Source organism: Microtus ochrogaster, unplaced genomic scaffold (assembly GCF_000317375.1).
Source record: "Microtus ochrogaster isolate Prairie Vole_2 unplaced genomic scaffold, MicOch1.0 UNK17, whole genome shotgun sequence".
NCBI lineage: Eukaryota > Metazoa > Chordata > Mammalia > Rodentia > Cricetidae > Microtus > Microtus ochrogaster.
Window position 1 is genome coordinate 5647670 of NW_004949115.1, and position 9678 is coordinate 5657347.

Consider the following 9678-nt stretch of genomic DNA (forward strand, 5'->3'; position numbering starts at 1 on the left):
CAGAGGCAGGCGGATCTCTGTGAGTTCGAGACCAGCCTGGTCTACAAGAGCTAGTTCCAGGACAGGCTCCAAAACCGCAGAGAAACCCTGTCTTGAAAAACCAAAAAAAAATTAAAGGGAACTATTTTAGGGGCTAGGAAACGGTGCCAGTACCTGGCTTCAAGGTTACTTATGCTGTCCATATTCTGCACTCTTGTTTCAGGACAAACAAGATCGAGAACTTATCTACTCGACATAATGAGAAACTAGAATATAAGTTACTAGATCACTACTGGGATTCCAAGAAATTCTGGGAGAAAAGAAATGTATTCAACATGCCCAAAATTGAGGCTTTGAGTAAATAGCAATGGCCATTCAAAGTTGGGAATCATTAAGCTATACCAAATTATATAGTTTGAAACAATGCTTTTAATATACTCCTGTTACTGGGCCAGGAGTTGGGGAGGACATTTGGAATAAACATGCTTGGCTCTGAGACAAGAGGACCCATGGTTTGTGTGTGGCGTTTGCTCTCAACAAGCACAAGCAGCAGATAACATGCTTATATTACAACCGCAAATGAAGGATTTGTACAACTACCTGATTTGTATACTAAGATTGAAATTTGAGTTAATCTAAGCCGGGTGGTGGTGGTGCACGCCTTTTATCCCAGCACTCAGGAGACAGAGGCAGGCAGATCTCTGTGAGTTTGAGGCCAGCCTGGTCTACAAGAGCTAGTTCCAGGACAGGCTCCAAAGCTACAGAGAAACCCTGTCTCAAAAAAACAAAAAAAGAAAAGAAAATGAAATTTGAGTTAATCTATCTGTGGGTAACAAGAACCAGAACCTTCAGTGTGCAAGAAGAAAATGATAATTAAGGGGGGAAATACTAAAAGAAACATTGTGATGCTGGATGTTGGAGGCTTTTTTTATAGCAGTTTCCTTTCATCTTGGAGCAAAGCTCGTTAACACGCGAGATGTTCTGACATACCTTCCTGGAGGGAAGATCCTTATACTCAGGGAGCAAACAACTCAAAGGCTTCAGGAAGCCACTTAAAATGATCAAGTTCACCAGAGCCTGCCCTTCCAAAGCATGTAAGGACTGCTGTAAGGTCCTCTCAGACCAGCTGCACTGCCAAGAAGAGGCAGAAGCCAATTAAGCTGCCTGCAAGAAGAAAAGACCATCTGGGCTGCCTGCAAGAGGCTCAGACCAACTGAGCCACCTGAAAGAGATAGTCCCCAACCTATTGAGTTTCTTGAAAGTTATGTAGTGAACCAAACCCCAGGATTCCCACTCTTATGAGCAATCACCCACGCTGGGCTGGGTTTTTGGTGATGTAGCTGACTTTTGAGTCATTTCTGCTCCTGTAAGTAACCCTCAACCAACGCTCCTGTAAGTAATGCCAATAACACACATTGGTTCACCAAGCTGAGTTTTAAGCTGAAATTTAGTGGCATCAAAATTTTAGTTGGTGATCAGTTCTCTGTCTGGGGTGAGTAGATGTCTGTTTACTCCTCCCTGGGAATAGAGCAGAGTCATAGCACTATAATATAGACTTGTAGGATTTTATACTTCATGTAAACTTGGTAGATTTACAGTTCTATAATGCATCTCAGACTAGATGTATATTTTATAGAAATATCCACCAAGGTGAACAAAGGTTCTGATATAGTAATAAGCACATTCAATAGATGGTTCATGGTTTTCAAATACAATTCACCAGTAAATGTAGGACTAGTTGATTCTAGGAACATAACAAAATGGGCAATGACCTAGGACATGTTAAAGAAAACATCTTTTTAAAAAGATAATATTGAACGCTAGAGAGATGGCTCAGAGGTTAAGCGCATTGGCTGCTCTTCTAAACGACTAGTGTTTGGGTCCCAGAACTCAATGGCAACTCACAACTGTAACTCCTGTTTGCAGGAATATAGCACCATCTTCTGGCTACTATCAGTAATGCATGCACATACTGCACAGACAGATGGCAAACAAAACAGTAGTAAACATGAAATAAAAATAAATGTATCTTTTTTAAAAAGAAAGGAATAAACTATTGGTACACATGTTGAAAGAGTAAAGGAGATAGCCTAAAAGAAACTCCAGTGGCAAAAACTGGGAGTGGAAAGAAAGAGGCATAAAAATCACTGAGGTGTATAGCCAAAACATTTAGTAATTATAATGTGAAAATAGATTTACAGTATCAAGAGCACACTGACAAAGTTATCAAAAGTAACATCACCTATAGCAATAAGCAATATCATGAATTCCTTGATCAAATATACCAGGGCATGTCATCTCTGTATTATACTTTCCAAATAATTCCCAACTTTAACCAACTCGTGAGAAATTATTAAAAATTCACAGCGGAGAAATATTGTACAGAACTAGAAAAAAGTGTCAAGGTAACAAATTCACTGCAAGCCTGAAGAATTGCCACATATTGGGGAAAATCTAAGAAGACGGCAGTGCAGGTTGAGGCCCTGAATTAGAATTAGATGTGGACTAAAATCCATCCCTTCTGTACTCATTTCAATCCCCTCTCTTATAAGTAAGCAAAGAAGGTGACCAGATTCTTGAAACGCTGCTTAAAATAACCTTGTTATTCCTTGCAACGACTTATGTCATGGTGCTAGTGCTAGCTTCATCATTAACAGTTGGTGAAATTAATCTCTACTAAGGTTAAATGAAATCACACAATCAGTGAATATTATAGATAGGTGTTAGAGCTAGACACTCAAGTTCCAATGGCTGTGCTCTAAACGCCTATGCTATGGTGCCTCCCTTAAGGCTAATGCCAGAGGTTTCACATTCTAAAATATTTAAAAATTGAGAATTATGTTGAGTATAGGGTTCTGCAGTAGTGATTTGCTATTTTGAACTTTGCATACTGCCAAGATTATGCCTTCTGCTGAATCATATTATATATCCAGTTTGTAAATTCACAAAAATATCACTTGTCTAACAGTTGACATGATCCCAGTGTGATCCCGTGTTCTACCGGGGGCATACACATAGCTTCCTTGCAACATCACCATTCTTGGGTTGAAATTCTTTTCCCCTGTAATTGTGAGATCAATCAACCAAGTGAACCTCCAGGATTCTCAAAAAGCCAAGCCCACCTCTAGATTTAACTGTCTGGAACAATGTGGGTGTTTCCAAAGCTGTAAGAAGAAGCCATTTGATGACTGATTATATTCAAAAGTCACTGTGGAATGATTTCGAATGTGTCAGGAAACTGTACTCAGATGCCATCAAGAGGTATGGATTTCAGTCATTTATCAGAAACCTTCAAATCATTTCTCCCACAAAAAGTTCAGCCTTGATGCTTGAGCTGATCTTACTGTAGTCTCTACAGTTCTGAAGCGGCACAAGCTTCAATTTCAGAAAGTAGCTGCTGTATACTTGCATGAATATACAAAAGGTTTACTTATCAACTTTGGTGATGAACCAAAGCAAGAAGGGATTAACTAATTCACTAGAGGGCAGAATACCAATTGAAAATATTTTCAATGGGCTAAAACTAACAAAAATTCAATTATACAAATACAAGATGAGGGAAGGCTGACTTGACAGTGGCGGATCATGTGCAAAGAACTCGGGGACTTTAGCTGACCACAAATGTACTTGAGTCAATAATGTGCTGGGCCTCTAAAATGAATAATTTTAGCAACTGTAAATCAGTATTAACCAAAATAAGCTCTAAACGTTCCTTCTGTACATTTGGTCAGTCACTCCGCCTCTGGACTACTCTGACTCAGCTCTTGGCACCACATTTTTGAAAACCAATGCCATTTTCAGAATTTCTAAGTAGAAGACCTAGCTTCCTGAGCTATTTGGGATAAGGTTTCCATAATGCCTATAATTTCCTTGAAGATATCTCTGAAAGAGAAAATGAGTGAAGGAAGTATGCGAAATGTTAATAACTATTAAATCTGAATAAAGCATGAGACTTCATTTTTTGAAGTCTATTTTCTGAGTGGCCTTGAATAGTTCCATAAGAAATGCATAACAAATAAAAGGGGGGTCCTCATGGAACAATCAGGTCGAAAGGTGATTGCAGTGCCTCTAGCACTTGTCCAAAAAATTGTGTTTCTATAGACACACATCTTTCACCTACCTCATTCAGCTATTAGAACTGACTGTACTAGGGATTAACAGGCATCTGGAGAGCCTAAGTTAGATTTTTTACAATGTCTTGTCATTATTGAAATGACTTAAGTTCCCTTCTTCGTATTTCAAAAGACACACCAAAAACATAAAAAGAGGCCAGTGGATACCAAGACCTCCTCATGTAAAATCAGCTCCTGCAGCTTAGGATGGCAAAGTTTGGGTCAATTTGGCACCAGCTAGGATCATTTTGGAAGAGGGAAACTCAACTAAAACAAAAAATGCCACCCACCAGACTGCCCTGTGAGCAAGCCTGTGGTGTATTTTCTTGATGAGAATTGATGGGGGGGGGCATTTACTAGTGGTTCTGTGTGCCATAAGAAAGCAAGCTAAGCAAGCCATGATGAGCAAGCCAGTGAACACCCCTCCACGGCCTGTTTCAGCTCCTGCCTCCAGGTTCCTGCCCTAAGTCCCTGCTCTAGCTTCCCTCTGATGGATTTATAAAACATAAAGTGAAATAAACCCTTTCCTCCCAAAGTTGCTTGTGGTTAAAGTGTTTTGTCACAGCAATGGAAAGCCTAATTAAGACGCTGAAACTCTGATCAGTTTTGCCAATACAAGCAGGACAAGAAATCAACTCAGAAAGAGTTTCTCACTCTGATCTACCTCATCCTAAAAGCCAGCAGAACTAGTTTCTGAGATAATTTGCTTCCCTGTTTTCCAGCCTGCATCAGTACCTTGAATTCCTTACTGCTCTGTGCATTCTATAATCTGACTCAATAGTCCATCAACAAACCCCTCATTCTCTTCTGCTGGGTCCTCTGAAATTCAACAGTTCATCATCATATTCCTCTGTAACCTCAGTATTTTGTTTGGAAACACTCTTTCCTTTATTTTGCTATATTGTCAGAGGCTGAGCCCAGGACCTTGTACATCACACTTAACTCTAATCCTGAATAATTCCACATAAATAGTATAATAGCCCTACCGTAAATATTGAAGCAGAAATCCCAAAATAGCTGGACTACTTTTTTGTCAACTTAAAACAAGCTAGAGTTATCTGAGAAAATGGCCTGTAGGCAAGCTTCTGAGACATTCTCTTAATTTGTGATTTGTATGAGAGGGTGCAGCCCATTGTGGGCAGTATCACCCCTGGGCAGGTACTCCTAGAGGGTATAAGAAAACGGAGTTAACAAGTTATGGGAAGCTAACAGTTTCTTCAAAACTTCTTTTCTCCTTTTCATAACAAAACTCCCCCAAACAACGGCCTCACCATTGCCTCACCTCAGTACTTCACATATGCAAGCTAAGCTCTATAACAATTGATCTATATCCCCACCACCAAAACAAGTTTTTAGCTCCACACTATTGACAGTACTCTTAACAAGACTGCCAGCAGCCTCATTCAAGCTAAATCCAAAGGCTAAGTTTTACTTCCCTTCTTATTAAACTTCTCAGCAATATTTGATTAGTTGATTATGCCTTGATTTGGAAACATATCTAGGCTTCTTGCTGCATAAGGTCCTAAGTTTTTTCTCCCACCCTCCAACTTTTTCTTGGTATCCCTTAGTAGTTTTTGTTGTATTTTTAGAGTTCAACAGTGAAGTGCTCCAGGACTCAGTTCTTGAATGTTATCGACTAAAAACCTCCAAATAGCAATTTATGATTTAACTCAAGATGAGGCATATGTTAAATTTAAGGTGCTTATTAGAAACTATATAGACAAATGAAATGAAGGATCTGGAGTTCATTTCATCTGTCTATATGGATTAAATAAGCACCCTTAAATTTAACATATATCCCAAACATAACTCTTGATTTTGTCTTCCTCTCTGATATTAGCCCAGTCTTTCCCATTTCAGTAAATGACACAAGCTCCCATCTAATTATTCAGGCCAAAACTTCAAGGTACCATCCTGAAATCCTCATTATTCCTGACACAATACTTTGATCCATCTGTAAATTCTGTCAACTCTGCCTTCTCTCTCAATCTAACTTCTCACCACCTCCAAATCATCATCACTTCGTGCCTGAACTATTTCAAGAGTTGCTTCACTGTTCTCCCCACTTCTATTCTTGTCCTCTATTCTCCACAAAACAGTAAGTGATATTTTCAAAACATAATTCATAGCACTTCATCTTCCAATGGATTCTGATCACAGTTGGAAAGAATTCAAAACTTGCACTTACTTTTCCCTTATCTGGCTGGCACCTTACTTACTGAGGTCTTGCTTTCACTGACTTGCTTTTACATGACTATCCTCCCTTGACATCATCCCTGTTTTCTTACATTGCTTCAATTATCACGGTAGGACCTATAACATCTGTTCATATTCTTTCTTAGAACTTGGTTTTTTTCTTTCTGTCTCCTACATCTAGAATACAAACTCAGAAATATTGTTTTACATTGATGGTGCATAAATACCAGAAGACCAACTATGCCCAGCAAAAATTATCAATAGTTGGTGTGATAATCAAAAAAGAGCACAAAGAGATCCACAATTGCTTTTATTTAAAATACGAAAGTTGAAACTTTATTCTATGGAGAAGAATAAGCACTGATGGTAAGGGAAAGAGTTAGAGAAAGCCAAGAAGAGAAAACTTTGAAAAAACCAGAGCCTAAATAAGTTGTCTCATGAGGCAGGGAGTTATTAGGTCTTTTTTCAAAAGTGAAACAATAGTTATTGAAATTCTGATATATACCAAGTTCTGTGCAAGTCTGCCACCATAGGTGAGATATACTGTCTAATTTTGTTTAATCTTCACAACTATATGAGGTAGATTTGATTATGAACCCATAGTATAGATTAGAAAATTCATCTTATATGTCTAAGGTTGAGCCTTTCATTAGATCATATGGTCTGCAAATGCTTCAGCAACTCCTTTCTAAGAACCGCAGAACAACAATTTACAAAGTGTGGTTCCTAGATCCTTTAAGTCTCCACAACTCGTTCGGGACAGTGAGGCATTACTGGCCTTTTTTTTTTTTTTACTTCTCCTCCAATGAAAACACAATGGGGCTTTCCAAAAGGCATGTGATACATGATTAGGTAGTGCTCTAAAAAGTCACAACGACGTAAACCGTCATATGCTCTTGTTATTATTATCATTTAGAAACTATAAATGAATTTAAATTGCAGAAACAAAATCATTTGGGAGGTTCTCAGTAACTTTTAAGAGTATTCATTGGTCCTGTGTTAATTTAAGAAAGTGTCAACCATTCTTAAAGCCAAACCGAGCATCTGAAATTCAAAAGTCTCTAAGGTTTCTTCCCATTCAGAATCTGAAAGGTTTCACATGAGTTAAGTCTTGGAATCAACCTAGGTGCCCATCAAAGGATTTATAAAGAAAATATGAAATATTGAGCCATGCAGAAGAAAGAAGTCACATTGTTTGCAAGAAATTGATGTGCCTGGAGATGATCAGCTTAAATAAGTCCTACTCATGTTTTCTACAAGTGAAAAATATAAAAAGAAAAGGGACACTGGTGGCCTAATGCCACTTTTGATGTAGCCATAGCAGCTAACGTGACCATGAACCCAAGGCAGCCCCTGCCATTAGAGCTTGAGGACAAGTGTATAGGATCAAGAATTTGAGTTGTGGCAAAGAGTGATAAAGAAATTGTTGGTACACATCGAAGATTTGATGACTTTGCCAATATTGTGTTGGAAGATGTCACAGAGTTTGAAATCACATCAAAAGGAAGGATCGCAAAATTAGATCAGATTGTACTAAATGGAAATAATATAACAATGATGGTTCCTGGAGGAGAAGGCCCTGAAGTATGAATGGATTTCCTTGGCTTGTACTAGATTCTGGACTTTTTTTTAAAAAAAAACTTTTATGTTTAAGTTTTATGAAAGAAAGTTTCTGTTAAAAGGAAATATTTTGAAAACATATACCCGTTTTCCTAAGCTAATAATCATGGTTATTTTGGAAAAAAAAGAAGAGTTTCATTTTGTTTTGTTTTTTTTAAGACTAGAAAATAAAGATGTTTTTTGTTAAATGTGATTATTTTGTTCATTATGTTGAAATATGTAGTGGAATAAATATAGTTATTTTGATACTTGGTTTCAAGAAGAGAAAAAAAGAAAAGACATGAAGAAAGGAGACTAACACAAAAAAAAGGGAACAGTGAAAATTAAGAAGAGGTAATGATAGGAAGGGAATAAAATATGATCTAAGTATCATATAATATAGGAAATATAAAAATAAAATGCATTATTTTATAAAGTTAATATACACTAATAAAAATTAAGAACTCAGAGATTTAAAAGAAACTCTTTTTGAAAACAGAGTTAATTCAAAACTCTGGTTTATTTAAACTAGTCGTGGCAATTATCTGTGCATTTTTCACTGTTGTAATCACCATAATACATTTTTCTTTGAATACCCACCATCCTATATGACCTCAGCTTCATCAGACCTCAAAACTAGTAATGAAGAGCATGTGTTTATTCTCGGCATGCTCTGCTACTTTCTCTCTGAGGATTATTTTCTTCAGTGTTTTGTTCTGGATAAGCTTTACTTTATGAAATCAATACCTTAGATCAGAGCTATGGGTTTGTTCTCTTACTTTTAATTTTTCTTTGGTGATTAATTCAAATTCACACATACATGTATATAACACATTCTGGTCACATTTGTTCCGCTTCTTCCTCCTCCCACTTCTGCAGAGCTCCTCCCATCCTGTCAACAATCCTCACGGTTTTTCCATATGGTTTGTGGGTTTTTTTTATTTGTTTGTTTTATTATTAACTAGGTTTAACTCAGGTCACACGATCAAGCATGAGTATAGAGTTATCCACTGAAGCCCAGATAACTCACCATTGGCTACACCACACTAAAAGTAACGGCTTCTTTTCCCCCAGCAGCCATCTACTTCCATCCCCCGAACAGGACAGAGCCCCAAAGTGTCCCTTTCCAACCCATGATTGCACACTTACAGGCTTACTCATGTGCACCTTCTATTCAGGCAACCACAGCTGTTTTAAGTCCATGAATGTCATGTCATTCCCTTAAGACAGCATTTCAGGAGCAGGAGAGATGGCTCAGTGGTTAGGAGTACTGCCTGTCCCAGAGGACCCAGGTTCACTTTCCAGCATCCACCTGGTCAAATCATTTGCTCTCTTCTGGATTCCTACAGTACTGCACACACATCATACACAGGTATGCATGCAAGTAAAACACTCACACACATAAAATTAAAAAGAAAAAAGGGGGAGGGGATGGGGAGGGAAATGGGAGGAGGGGAGGAGGTGAAAATTTTTAATTAAAAATAAAGATAGAAAGAAAAGAAAAGAAAAAAGGGGTATTTCACAGCTTCCCTATCCATCACCTGTTTCTTTCACCACCACCCCTTCTGCAATAGTCCCTTAATCCAATAGTGGTGGTTTTAACTAAGGTTTGCTTTACTTACTGTTTGGGTTTTATTTGTTTGTTTTTGTTTGTCTTGTTTGGATTTTTTGCTTGTTTGTTGAGTCACCATTTTGTTGTAGTAATAATGAGAAAATTAATATTGGCAGAAAGTATGTTTAAAGGAGAAATTTTCTATCAGCTAATTACAAATTGTATACTAGGGACAGTAAC

At 37.8% G+C, this 9678-nt stretch overlaps 1 pseudogene; it reads left to right on the forward strand.

Annotated features, from left to right (window-relative positions):
• LOC101993962 overlaps positions 1-7877 on the forward strand; it is a 12041-nt pseudogene extending 4164 nt beyond the window's left edge.
• Positions 7878-9678: the final 1801 nt, after the last annotated feature.